This window comes from Lontra canadensis, unplaced genomic scaffold (genome assembly GCF_010015895.1).
Source record: "Lontra canadensis isolate GAN:19392208 unplaced genomic scaffold, GSC_riverotter_1.0 scaffold9, whole genome shotgun sequence".
Taxonomy (NCBI): domain Eukaryota; kingdom Metazoa; phylum Chordata; class Mammalia; order Carnivora; family Mustelidae; genus Lontra; species Lontra canadensis.
Window position 1 is genome coordinate 27,605,076 of NW_022631003.1, and position 13,398 is coordinate 27,618,473.

The window sequence follows — 13,398 nt, forward strand, 5'->3', positions numbered from 1 at the left end:
TAATGAAGCTGTGAGCGAACTTCCTGGAGTGGCAGTGACCAGCCCTCTGGGGACTATGACACTCACAGCTGTGAGTGACCTCCAACCCTGCACCGTCAAACCCAACCTTTGAACAAGAATTGCTTTCTAATATTACTTTAACTTGCCAGTCATTATTGTGTCTTTTTCTGAAGGCTTTTCAAGGGAGCTATTAAGGAGGGTGAAAGAAAATGCAATAAAGGTCAAAGTCTTAAAATCAGATGAAGTAATTGCAAAAACAAATTAAAAAAAAAAAAACCCTATCTGATTAGCTGGCATGACCACTAGTTGTGATTGTATAGTTAATGATTGGAGAAAACTTGGAGGATGGGATGCCTGGGTGGCTCAGTTGTTAAGCATCTGCCTTTGGCTCAGGTCATGGGATTGAGTTCCACATTGGGTTCCCTGCTCAGTGGGAGCCTGCTTCTCCCTCTCCCACTCCCCTTGCTGGTGTTGCCTCTCTCACTGTCTCTCTCTCTATCAAATAAATAAATATAATCTTAAAAACAACAACAACTTGGAGGAGGGTAGGGTTTAGATTACATCCTAGTAAATTATTTTGATTTAGTTCAATTAACTTTTTGCAAGTTTGAAAAAAAGGGTTATCTACTGTTTGAGAAATGTAACTACTGATGTTGTTTGAATTAATGTTTCAGTATTTTTTCATGAAATTTGTGCTTCATTTAACAAATGTTTACATACCAGTCACTATGTGGCATTAACCTGTACTTAATAGATACTAACCAAGTTAATTCTCAACAACCCACAATGTAGTTACCATTATTGCCCTTCTCATTTTACAGATGAGGAGACTGAAGCATGAAGAGGTTAAGCAACTCATACAAGATCACCAGCTAGTAAGCTGTCTAACCAGGACTCAAACCCAGGCCATCAGGCTCCAGAGTCCTGTGCTGTAACTATTATGCTAGGCTGCCTGGGTAAGGTTTCCATCAGAATTCCATTTTAACAAATGTTGCTACAGAAATTCTCTAATAAAACGTGTCCATCTCCAGGCATATGCTTTCTGATCAAGTTGCACCAAAGACTCCTGTACTCAATCAGATTTCTCTTATTCTTGTTCATACAGCTCTGCATTAAGAAAGAGGCTCCAATGAGCAGTACAGCCAGCTCTTTGAGGAATTTCCTTCTCCAGCTACCAGATAATTTTAATAACAATGAGTAATATATACCAAGCCTTTGCATGGTGTGCTTGCCAATTTCATGAGTTACCACTGCCCCCCCCCACCGCCCGGCACCTAACCATCCCTATGAAACACTCCTGGTACTCATGTCCCTGTGGAGTCCCTTGAATCTTGGCTGGCCTTGTTGACTCTATTAACCAACAGACTATGGCAGAAGGGATGCTGTGATAGTTTCAGGCTTAAGTCTTTAAAGGACCACAGCTTCCACCTTTTCCCTCTTGGGGACCCTGAACTCCTGTGTAAGAAATCCAGCTACCTTGCTGTAGAGATCATATGCAGAGGCCATGTGGTGAGGGAGGGGGAGGTCCCACTGAGGCCAGCCTCCAGTTACAAGGGACACCTGGCAAGACCAACAGAAAAATCACCCACCTAAGCCTTGCCTAAACCGTTGTTGCAGATCACTGTGTTTGGGGATAGTTTGTAGTGCAGTGACCACCCAGTGCCTTTTATTGCACTCATACCAAAATATTTATTGAATCTCTAGGAACTAGATGTAATGGCAGAAATTAACATAATGGTGGAATTTAACAGCTAAGCAGATAAGTAAAAAAGCAAGTACTCAATAAAATAGTCAGATAAAGGGATAAAGGGTGATTGGTGTGGATCACTATTTTAGATGGGGAGGCCAAGGTAGGCTGTTCTGAGGACATTACTTTCAAGTAGAGATCTGAATGTAAATTAGAAGGGCCAAGGGCACAAAGATTAGTAGGAAGCAAGTTCCAGATGAAGGGGATAAATTAAAGGGCACTGTGGTGGAAGAGGCTTGGTGTGTTTGAAAAGCAGAAGTCCCTGGGCTGGCCCACAGTGAGTGAGGGTGGAGTGGTGAGGAGAGGTAGTCAAAGAGGTAAGAAGGGACTAGATCATGTTCAAACCCTGGTGGAGTTTGGATTTTATTCTATGTGCAATGGAAGGCCATTGGAGGCTTTTACACAGTAAGGTGATGTGCTCTAATGTGAATTCTTAGCAAAATGGCAGTGGTAGTTGTATAGAATGAAGCTTCTAAGGGCACCAGAGTGAAATCAGGGAAGTCAGTTAGGTAAGTCTTGCAATAGTCTGGACGGTGAGAGTGGCTTAGACTAGGGAAGTGGTTCTCAAAATGTGCTCTCTCCATTTTGGTAGTTCCTCAAAGTTAGGTGTCCAGTTGCCATATGACCTAGCAGCTCTGCCCCTCAGTATGTACCCAAGAGAATTGAAAACCTGTCCACGCAAACGGTTGTACACCAATATTCATAGTGACATTACTGAGGATAGCCAAAAAGGAAAAGCTAACCAAGTGTCCATTAACTGATGAATAATTAAAATGTGATCCATCCACAGAATGGAATATTACTCAGCCTCAAAAAGAAATGAAGTATGATACACACTACAACATGAACGAGATTTGAAAATATTATGCTAAGTAAAAGGAGCAAGAAAGAAAAGATCGCATAGTATATGGATTCACAACTTTCATGAAGTGTCTAGAATTAGCAAATTCATAGAAAAAGAAAGATGAGTGGTTACCAGGTGATGCCAGGGGATGATATGAGGGGGTGCTAATGGGAAGATGAAAATGTTCTGGATTAGCTCATAGTGATTGTTGCACAACTTTGTGAATATGCTGAAAACCACTAAACTGTATAGCTTATGAGGGTGAAGTTTATGGTAGGTAACTCCTTTTTCTTAAGATTTCTAAATTATTTATTTGACAGACAGAGATCACAAGTAGGCAGAGAGGCAGAGAGGAGGAAGCAGGATCCCCGCTGAGCAGAGAGCCTGATGTGGGGCTGGATCCCACGACCCTGGGATCATGACCTCAGCCAAAGGCAGAAGCTTTAACCCACTGAGCCACCCAGGCGCCCCTATGGTAGGTAACTTCTATCTCAGGTTAAGAAGAACACTAAAAAGTATGGCCTGTGGACTTCTAGGAATCCCTAGGACATACTAGTAGGTCTGCAAGGTCAAAACTATTTTCTTTTTTTTTTTAATTTTTTTAAAGATTTTATTTATTTATCTGCCAGAGAGAGAGAAAGATCACGAGTAGGCAGAGAGGCAGGCAGAGAGAGAGGAAGCAGGCTCCCCACTGAGCAGAGAGCCCGATGCGGGCCTCGATCCCAGGACCCTGAGACCATGACCTGAGCCAAAGGCAGAGGCTTAACCCACTGAGCCACCCAGGCGCCCCAAAACTATTTTCATAATAACACTGAGACATTATTTGCCTTTCCTATCCTCATTCTTTCATGAGTATAGAGTTTTCCAGAGGCTACATGACATGTGATACATTGAAGCAGAAGTTATTGAATGGAGAAGTAGATATGAAAATCCACACTTTTTTTTTTTTAAGCCAGACATTAAAGAGATTGGCAAAAAACCTAAATCAATGCTATTCTTCTCACTAACTTTTTTTGGAACATATAGGTACTTAAAATATACATATGTATATGTGTATATGTATGGATATATGTATATATATATATTTTATACTAATATGGTATGGACTTAATTATTTTTGGACTTAATATTTTTTAATGAATACATATTTTACACTTGTTGCAGGCTTGAGTTCTAATAAAGATGATAAATATTAATATAACCCATATAAATAAAGGCTTTTGGAGTCCACAATAGTTTCCAAGAGTGGAAAGGGATTCTGAGACAGAAGAGTTTGAGGACTACTAAAGTTAGGATGATAGCAATGTAGGTCATACAAAATGGTCGGATTTAAGATATATTTGAAGGCACACCCCAATACTGTGAGAATGTTAGTAGTGAGGGAAAGAAAAGAATCGAGAATGACTTCAGGTTTGGGGCCTAAGCAAATGTGGATGGTGGTGTCATGGGCTGAAGTGGGACAAACTCTGAGGAGCTTTGGTAGAGAAATAAAGTTGTGTATTGGAAATTTACACATTCGGACCTTGAAGGATAATCTTACTTAATCCTACCACCAATGTGATGAGTTAGATATTATTATTATCTCCATTTTGTAGATGCGAACATTGTGACTCAGAGTTGGCCTAGAACACAGGTGATGGATTCTGATCTGAAGCAGGTCTGACTTGGAAATCCACACCAATCTCAGTTGCCCTAATTAAAATCATCTAAACTCCCAAACAAGAGAAAATAATAAAGGGATTTAGATAAAAGTGATACTTCAGATATGTAATAAACAGCTTGATACCCTGAAGTTTGAAACAGAAGGTTTACCTGTGAGATGGAAGACTGGCAAACCAGGGTGGAAGGGACCAAATGGGCAACAAAGATGGCCTATTCGAGTCCCTCTCCAGAGGCCAGACCTGCTCTAGCTCCAAGCCAGAGAAGCCAGGGGTTGAATAGGAGAGAGAAGGAGGGTGAAAATGGGTAGTAGTACCCACTTTTTCAGAGGAATTTTCGTGTTGTAAAACTGAGTGCAGCACAGTAGTGTAAATAAACTGAAAGTTAGCTATAGCATGAAAGAGGATATCTGAGTGGCTCAGTCAGTTAGGCATCTGCCTTAGGCCCTGGTCAAGATCCCAGAGTCCAGGGATCAAGCCCTGCATCTGCCTCTTTGCTCGGCAGGGAGCCTGCTTCTCCCTCTCCTTCTCCCTCTGCTGCTCCCCCTTCTTGGGCTCTCTCTCTCTATCAAATAAATAAGATCTTTCAAAAAAATAATGATCAACTTGCTCCATGTCTAGTCCTTAGATAAAATAAATCAACCAAATGACCTATTGAATATAGGAATGTGATTTGTAAGATGTATTCATTTTAACATAATTTCAACACAACAAAACAGTGCAAGTATTGCATTAAAATACTTTAACTCAAAAATTCAGATTCCTGTAAAGTTCAATCTGAAAAAAAAATGTATTACTACTAAATATTATCTAAACTAGATGGCTATAATTAAGACTTTTAATGTTACTGACTCTATATGATTTATATTAGGTGTTCATTTTTTTAAGTTTGAAAGTGGCCTCATGATTATACTTAAAAAAAAAGTCTTAATCTCCTAGATACACAGACCACAGTATTTTCTGGTGAAATAATACGATATCTGAGAGTTTTTTTCATTTTATTGTTGAGGGTATTTTAAATTCATTTTTTATTTAATTGCAATTAATTAACATATAGTATATTAACTAACATACAGTATATTATTAGTTTCAGAGGTAGAGTTCAGTGATTCACCAGTCTGATATAACACCTCATTTCATCGTGTGCCCTCTTTAATGCCTGTCACCCAGTTATCCCATCCTCTTACTCCCAGAGAGTTGTTTGTTTTTTTTTTAATTGAAATATATTTGGCACACATTAACTTCAGGTCTGACAGCTGGTTTTAGATGATCTAGTATGGTTGAGGTCAGGAGACAGAAAGGTTATAAACAAGACTGGTCATATGTTGGTAAATGTTGAATGCAGGTAATAGATACATGAGGACTCATTATTCTATTCTTTCTACTCTGTGTATGTTTGGAAATTTCCATAACAAAAAGTTTAAGAAAAGAGTTCAATATTTATCCAATGTTTAGAGACTATGGCTACTGTTCAAAAAAACACACAGGATCCAAGACTGTAAATTGTTCTATATTTTACTCACTTTAGGTTTTTTTTCTTGAAAGGATTTTGTGCAATTGTACATTTCAAGATGAATATAAAAAGTAGTGTGTATTTATCCATAACCTCCTTTATAGTAGCTTCTGGGTATCTCCTGTACACTTCCAATCATAGCAATGAGAGTAAATAATTCCCCCTAATTTGGTCTTAACGTTCAACTGCTGTCACATTAATTGCTACTTTTGTGTAGCTACTGCCTGCCTGTAGCCAGTGATAACATTTTAAAATACATCACTAGACAAGACAGACATTTTTACCGTCTAAATTCAGATGTTGACTTTGCAAGCTTTCCATTTTTCAGTAATATTTTTTAGGTTAGAATTTTTAATTTGTCCTTGACTTATTTATTATAATCCAACCATAATTTTGCCTTAGAGGAGTCTCCAAACTCACTTTTTACCCAACAATGCTGAAAAGGTCATCAAAATATTTTAACATTTCTAGCTATAAACTATATAATATTCACAGATATCAGTCACTAAATAAGGTATTCTGAACCCTTTTCACTGCTTCTCCAACTACTTTTGAGGACATACTGCAAAGATGGCTGCCTGCACACCAGGAATAAGGCTCTTTCCAGACATCCAATCTGCTGGCGTTAATCTTAGGGCTCCCAGACTTCAGAACTGTGAGAAATAAATTTCTATTGTGTAAGCTACCCCGTCTATGGTAATTTGTTGTAGCAGCCTGTGCTAAAACAAAGAGTTTGTGTTCTGATAATCTTGATAGTCAACAGTTTTGTGTAGTGATAAAGAGGTGAGCAAACTGAACCAAATTTAAGGATAGACCAGCTAAATACCAGGAGTTGGAGTTATTTAATCCGACTCAAACCTTGAAGAAATGAAAGTATAAATTTTCAAAGGTTGCTTCAAGCTCCTGGCTCTTCACTACTAGATAATGCTCTTTCCTACTCTTAGTTAATAACATGCATGTCTAAAATTAAGCCTCTTGTGTTGCCTTGGATTCTGTTACTTTAAATAGTCACCCACCAGATTATAATTTTTACTTGTTTGAAGATTGTGGGAGTCTAATATTAATTTTTTTCCTGCCAAAAAAAATCACAATGGGCAAGTTGGAAGTCAGAAACAATTATTCAGGCTAGTACAATTAAATTGGCTTTTCTCCCAGCATCTTTCTTGCTACCTTTAATTATTGTTTGAGTGTGCAGTTCAAGGAAATCGTCACAGCAGAAGAATTCTTTAAAAAAAGAGAGAGAGAGAAAGAAAGAGTCCATAGTCTTCCTAAAACAAGGTAGGTAATTTCCACAGTGTGTTCCAAAAACTATTATGTAAGCTAAAATTGCTCCCTAAAAATGATGCCTAACAAGGGGGCTATAAGTTTGAAGGATAATAGTTGCTTAGAAGCAAGCTAAAGTGAATAAACATCCTGAAATTTGTCTCTATGATCTGAAGCCTAATTCAATGATGGGATTAGGTCTAAATTGCTAAGCTTAAAATAATTACCTCATGAATAGTCATATTGATTATGACTGAAAACCACAGAGGATCTGCCTTCTATTTTTAGTTTAAATGTACGGTCTTTGTTGAGGAAGCTGAAGGATACATTTAGTCAATCAAATTTCTGAAAGCATAAACTGTGATGTATGATTGTGAAGAAAGAGAAAACAGTTCCTGACCTCCAGAAGCTCTCAGCTGCACAAGTTGAAAAGAAAAGATTTATATATCTGAATTAATTAATATTGCAATACTCAGGGCACCTGGGTGGCTCAGTCAGTTAAGTATTTGACTCTTGATCTCAGCTCAGGTCTCAATTTCAGGGTTGTGAGTTCAAGCCCCAAGTTGGGCTCCATGCTGGGTATGGAGCCTACTTAAAAAAAAGAAAAATAAATTGTATGTCAAGTCTGGAACTGAAAACTCAAGTTTAAATTCTGGCATGTGGTAAGGGTCTAATGGTAAGGGTCTAAAGATGTGGCACCCAATATATACTTATTGGGCTATCCAGTTCAGTGCTTTCAACTATGAAGTTTATAAATGAAATTGGGAAATGTTACCAATTTATAACACAAAGTCCAGTTCATCACTGATTAGCCAAATCAAATGTCTTTGATGATTGAAAATTATACATATAAAACATATATTTTTTTGCTTCATGACATTCACTTCATTCTTAGTGTCTGACTCTTGATTTCTGCTCAGTCATGATGTCAGGGTCGTGAGATAGAGCCCTGCACTGGGCATGGAGCCTGCTAAAGATTCTCTCTCTCCCTTTGCCCAAGCTCCGCACCGCAAACTGCTCCCACATTCTCGCACTCTCTCTCTCAAAAAAAAAAAAAAAAAAATTTACTTACATTCTTGAGACTATTTTGGATCTATATATGTGCAGTACACTATATCTCTAGGACTTTTACTCATTGACATATGCCTAAAACACTGCCTGATTAATAGTAAGCACACAATAAGAATTGTTGAATAATGAATAATCATGTGTATATGTGTATATATGCATACATGAATATATGTACAGTCATTTGAATTAGTCTCAATAAGTCAATAAAATAGTTACAAATTTATTTACATAATCTTAACCATGCCATGAGTCACAATGTTGATAATCTTTTCTCACAATAAGATACATATCCACACTTAAAAAAGAAAGGTTTTAAATTACAAAAGCAATAGACGCCTATTGTTCTATTTTTAACAATATAGAAATATGAAAAATAAAAGATAGAAGCCTTTCATGTTTTTTTAAGCACAAACATGTATAGAGTTTATGTTGGACACAATATGATCATACCATATGTTTTTATTTCTTGATTTTTCCATCCAATTATATGTTAGATAATTGTTTCCTACCAGTGCAACCTCATTCTTCGCATTGCATTGTATAGATATACCAGAATTTATACAATCATTTCCTCCTGAGGAAATAAGATTGCCTCCCCCTTTTTAATATCATGAACAATGTTTCAGGGAACATCATTGCACATATATCCTTTGCATGTGTGTTTTTTTTAATACAATTTTTTTAAGATTTTATTTATTTATATGACAGAGATCACAAATAGGCAGAGAAGCAGGCAGAGAGAGAGGAGGAAGCAGGCTCCCCACTGAGCAGAGAGCCCGATGTGGGGCTCAATCCTAGGACCCTGGGATCATGACCTGAGCTGAAGGCAGAGGCTTTAACCCACTGAGCCACCCGGCGCCCCTGCTTGTGTGTTTTTATAGAAGAGATTCTGAGAAGCAGAACTGAATCAAAGGGTATGAGTGTTCTAAATTTTGTTAGAAAGTACACATTTTAATTAATATTCTTGTATTCTCGACCTTGGTTTGGTAAGAAGGAACCCAGCCAACCAAGGAAAATGTTTTCTATAGAGTATCTTACTTATCCTATTGGTCCTTAGCTGCCTGAGGCTTTGGTGGCATAATATTGTCACCTCCTTAAGAAGAAATGGCCCACGGGGCACCTGGGTGGCTCAGTGGGTTAAGCCTCTGCCTTTGGCTCAGGTCATGATCTCGAGGGTCCTGGGATCAAGCCCCACGTTGGGCTTTCTGCTCAGCAGGAAGCCTGCTTTCCCCTCTCTCTTTCTGCCTGCCTCTGCTTACTTGTGATCTCTGTCACATAAATAAATAAAATCTTTAAAAAAATTTTTTTAATTGAAAAAAAAAAGAGATGGCCCTGGGATTTTTTCCCAGAATATGTAATTATATATTTCTTTCCTATTAAATTTAGGATATAATTTTTTTAAATGAAAGGGAACTTAAAGATCAACCCCTTATTTTGGGTGGGGAAGGGCATACTTTTACTTCCAAGTAAAAGAACCAAGTTCTACTGGCTGAAACCATAGAAGGAACGTATTGGCTTACATAACTGACAAATGATAGATATTGGGCAGGCTTCTTGTGTGATTTGATCCAGATTTCATGATATACTCTGCTATGTATTGATTTGTTTATTTATGATTTTATTTATTTACTGGAGAGAGAGCGCATGCACGGGGAGGGGGGAATGCAGAGGGAGAAGCAGGCTGAGTAGGGAGTAGGGATGCTGAGTAGGGAGCTGGATGCAGGGCTTGATCCCAGGACCTGGAGATCATGACCTGAGCTGGAGGCAGCCGCTTCTCTGACTGAGCCACACAGGTGCGCCATATACTCTGCTTTTTAGAGTTTCTCTTGGCTCTGCCCTGTTCTGTATGTTGGCTTCATCTTTGGCCTGGCTTTCCTTATAGGGCTACCAGCAATTCTAGGGACTGAATACTTCCTTTTTATATCCAAGGCGAAAAGAGGGTATTCCTTCTTCCAGCTATCAAACAAAAGTCTGGAACCTCATACTAGTTAGACCAACCTACGGTAACTGTCCATTCCTGAATCAATTCCTCTTACAAGTGACATAGGTTCACAAAGTGTCAGCCTAGAGCTAAGAATAAGGCCAATCCCAACCAAACAGTATGAATGCTACACATAAGGGAGATGGGGAATGGATTCTGATTAAACAACCACCTCTTAGGGAGGAACTTCCTTTCCTCTGGACTCCTGTTTCCATAGGGAGGGACTTCTAAAGAAGTAACCCCCTACTTCCTCCTCTCCTGACTGGTGGATTCCAAACTCTGACATTCATGCTCATTTCTCCACTGGATGGAGCTAATCTAATTAAAGGTTGCAAGCACTGGAAATTTCGCTATTTTCTTTCTGCCTGAAGATTAAATGGGACAGCAAAACTAGGATAAATATAGATATTCTGTAGGTTCAAAAATTCCCTATTGTGTGCCGTGTGAGTGTTCTGGCCTAAGGGAAGAGGAGGTTGGAGGGACAAGGAGTAATACGACAAGTATTTCTTTTTTAAAATTTTATTTATTTGAGAGAGAGAGAGAGAGCACAAGCAGGGGTAGGGGAGGAGTAGAGAGAGAGAGAGAAGCAGACTCCACACTAAGCAGGAAGCCAATGCAGGGATCCATCCCAGGACCCTGGGATCATGACCTGAGCTGAAGGCAGACACCAACTGACTGAGCCACCCAGGCTCATTTTCAAATTAAAATTTGTCCCTGCATTTTCTATTTAGAATTTGTTATTGTGCTTATGTTATTAGAGTTAGACTCCTATCTTACATGCAAAGTCAGTCTCCCTTGATGAGCCCCCAGTCAGATGTAGCTTGCATCCAACTTGGTAACCTAGGTCCCCAGTTTCTTTTTCAGACTCAGCTTTTGCCAGTTTCCTTCTGTGTTGATTTCCTAGGTCTGCTGCAACAAGTTACCACAAACTTGGGGGCCTGAAACAACAGAAATAGATGTCCTCAGTTCTGGAGGCCAGAAGATCAAAATTAAGGTACTCGCAGTGTTGGTTTCTTCTGGAGGCTGTGAGGGAGAATTCGTTCCATGGCTCTCTCTCCTGGCTTCAGGGGTCTCCAGGAAAAACTCGGCATTCTTTGGCTGGTGGCAATGTCACTTCAACTTCTGCCTCTGTCTTCACATGGCCTCCCCCTTTAGGTGTCTCTATGTCCTACATCTTCCTTTCTCTTCTAAGGACATCAGAATTCAGTTAAGGACCCACCTTAAATCCAGAGGCCCTCATCTTGAGATCTTTAACTTAATTATACCAGCAATGACCCTATCTCCAAATAAGGTTGCATTCACAAGTAATAGGGATCAAGACTTGGACATATCTTTGGGGAAGACACGATTCAACCCATATACACTCTTCACTTCTTGCTTAGTCCAACTCTAGAGACTGTGACTCATATGACTTCTTGAGGCTCACTTCTTGCCTAGACTTTGGAATGCTACCTGCATTGGAGTCTCCCTTCTGCCCCCCTTTTCAACACCTAAATCTTACGACCCCTTTTGTTTATTGTCTAGACACCATCTAGAGGTGTGGCTCACCTTGGATCCCAAGTTTGCTGTTATCTGAGCAGGGACTCAGGGTCCTCCGAGTGTCCTTGCTCTCCATTGTTCATTGGACATCACTGAGTGAGGCCAGGTCTAGGGTCTGATGTCCCCACTGGCTGTGTGTGACTACAGTTGGTCATGCCCTGCTATATTCTGGGGTGCCACCTAAGAACCACTGGACCACCTAGGATTTTCATTAAGAATTTCAAATATTTAGGGGCACCTGGGTGGCTCAGGGGGTTAAAGCCTCTGCCTTTGGCTCAGGTCATGATTCCAGGGTCCTGGGATTGAGCCCTGCATCAGGCTCTCTGCTCAGCAGGGAGCCTGCTTCCTCCTCTCTCTCTCTGCCTGCCTCTCTGCCTACTTGTGATCTCTGTCAAATAAATAAATAAAATCTTAAAAAAAATTTTCAGATATTTATGGGTGCCTGGGTGGTTCAGTCAGTTAAGTGTCTGACTCTTGATTTTGGCTCAGGTCATTATCTCAGGGTTATGAGATGGAGCCTGTGTTGGGCTCCAGGCTGGGGGTGTGGAGCCTGCTTAAGATTCTCCCTCTGACTCTTAATCTCACAAAACAAACTGAGGGTTGCCGGGGGTGAGGGGCATGGGGGGCAGGGGGGTAGGGGGAGGGTGGTGGGGTTATGGACATTAGGGAAGGTATGTGCTATGGTGAGTGCTGTGAAGTGTGTAAACCTGGTGACTCACAGACCTGTACCCCTGGGGCTAATAATACATTATATGTTAATTTAAAAATAAAAAAATTTAAAAAAAAACACATTTGCTGCCCCCCCAAAAAAAAGAATCTCCCTCTGCCTCTCTCTCTGCCTTTCTCTCCACCCCTTCCCCTTTTTAAAAAAGAAAAAGAAAGAAAGAAAGAAAGAAAGAAAGAAAGAAAGAACAGAATTTCAAATATTTACAATAATATCCAAACACTGGTTTTCTGATGCAATAACTCCTGTTAACAGTCAAATAATGAGATATTGTATGTTAAAATATTTACCTCAATGCTTGGCATATAGAAACAATATGTTCCATGTACTTTATATTTTCTGTGTACCAGGAACTAGACTAAGCACTCTATACATATTACCTCCTTTGAACTTTATACCAACCCTGTTTTTTTGTTTTGTTTTGTTTTTTTAAGATTTTATTTATTTATTTGACAGAGAGAGAGAGAGAGATCACAAGTAGGCAGGACCCTGGGATCATGACCTGAGCTGAAGGCAGATGCCCAATGACTTAGCCACCCAGGCACCCCTATACAAATCCTGTTTTGATCCCTATCGTATAAATAAGGAAATTAAAGCTTAGTAACCTTAAACAAATTGTCTTATAGGTAAGGAAAAAGTGAGATCTGAGGACAGGCAGTGTGCCTCTGGAGGCCATCCCCTTCACCAGCATACCTACCTACCTCAAAAAATGCCAGCTGGACATGAAACTTGAACAAGACTTTTGTAAGAATTTAAATCAGTTCTCGTCAATCAACTAAAATAATTGAAACTTTGGAACTGCAAAGTTTTGAAATATAGAATGCAATTAAAAATCACCACACAGGGATGCCTGGGTGGCTCAGTTGGTTAAGCGGCTTCCTTCGGCTCGGGTCGTGATCCCAGCGTCCTGGGATCAAGTCCTGCATCGGGCTCCTTGCTTGGCGGGGAGCCTGCTTCTCCCTCTGCCTCTGCCTGCCTCTCTGTCTGCCTGTGCTTGCTCACTCTCTCTCCCTCTGTCTCTGACAAATAAATAAATAAAATCTTAAAAAAAAAAAATC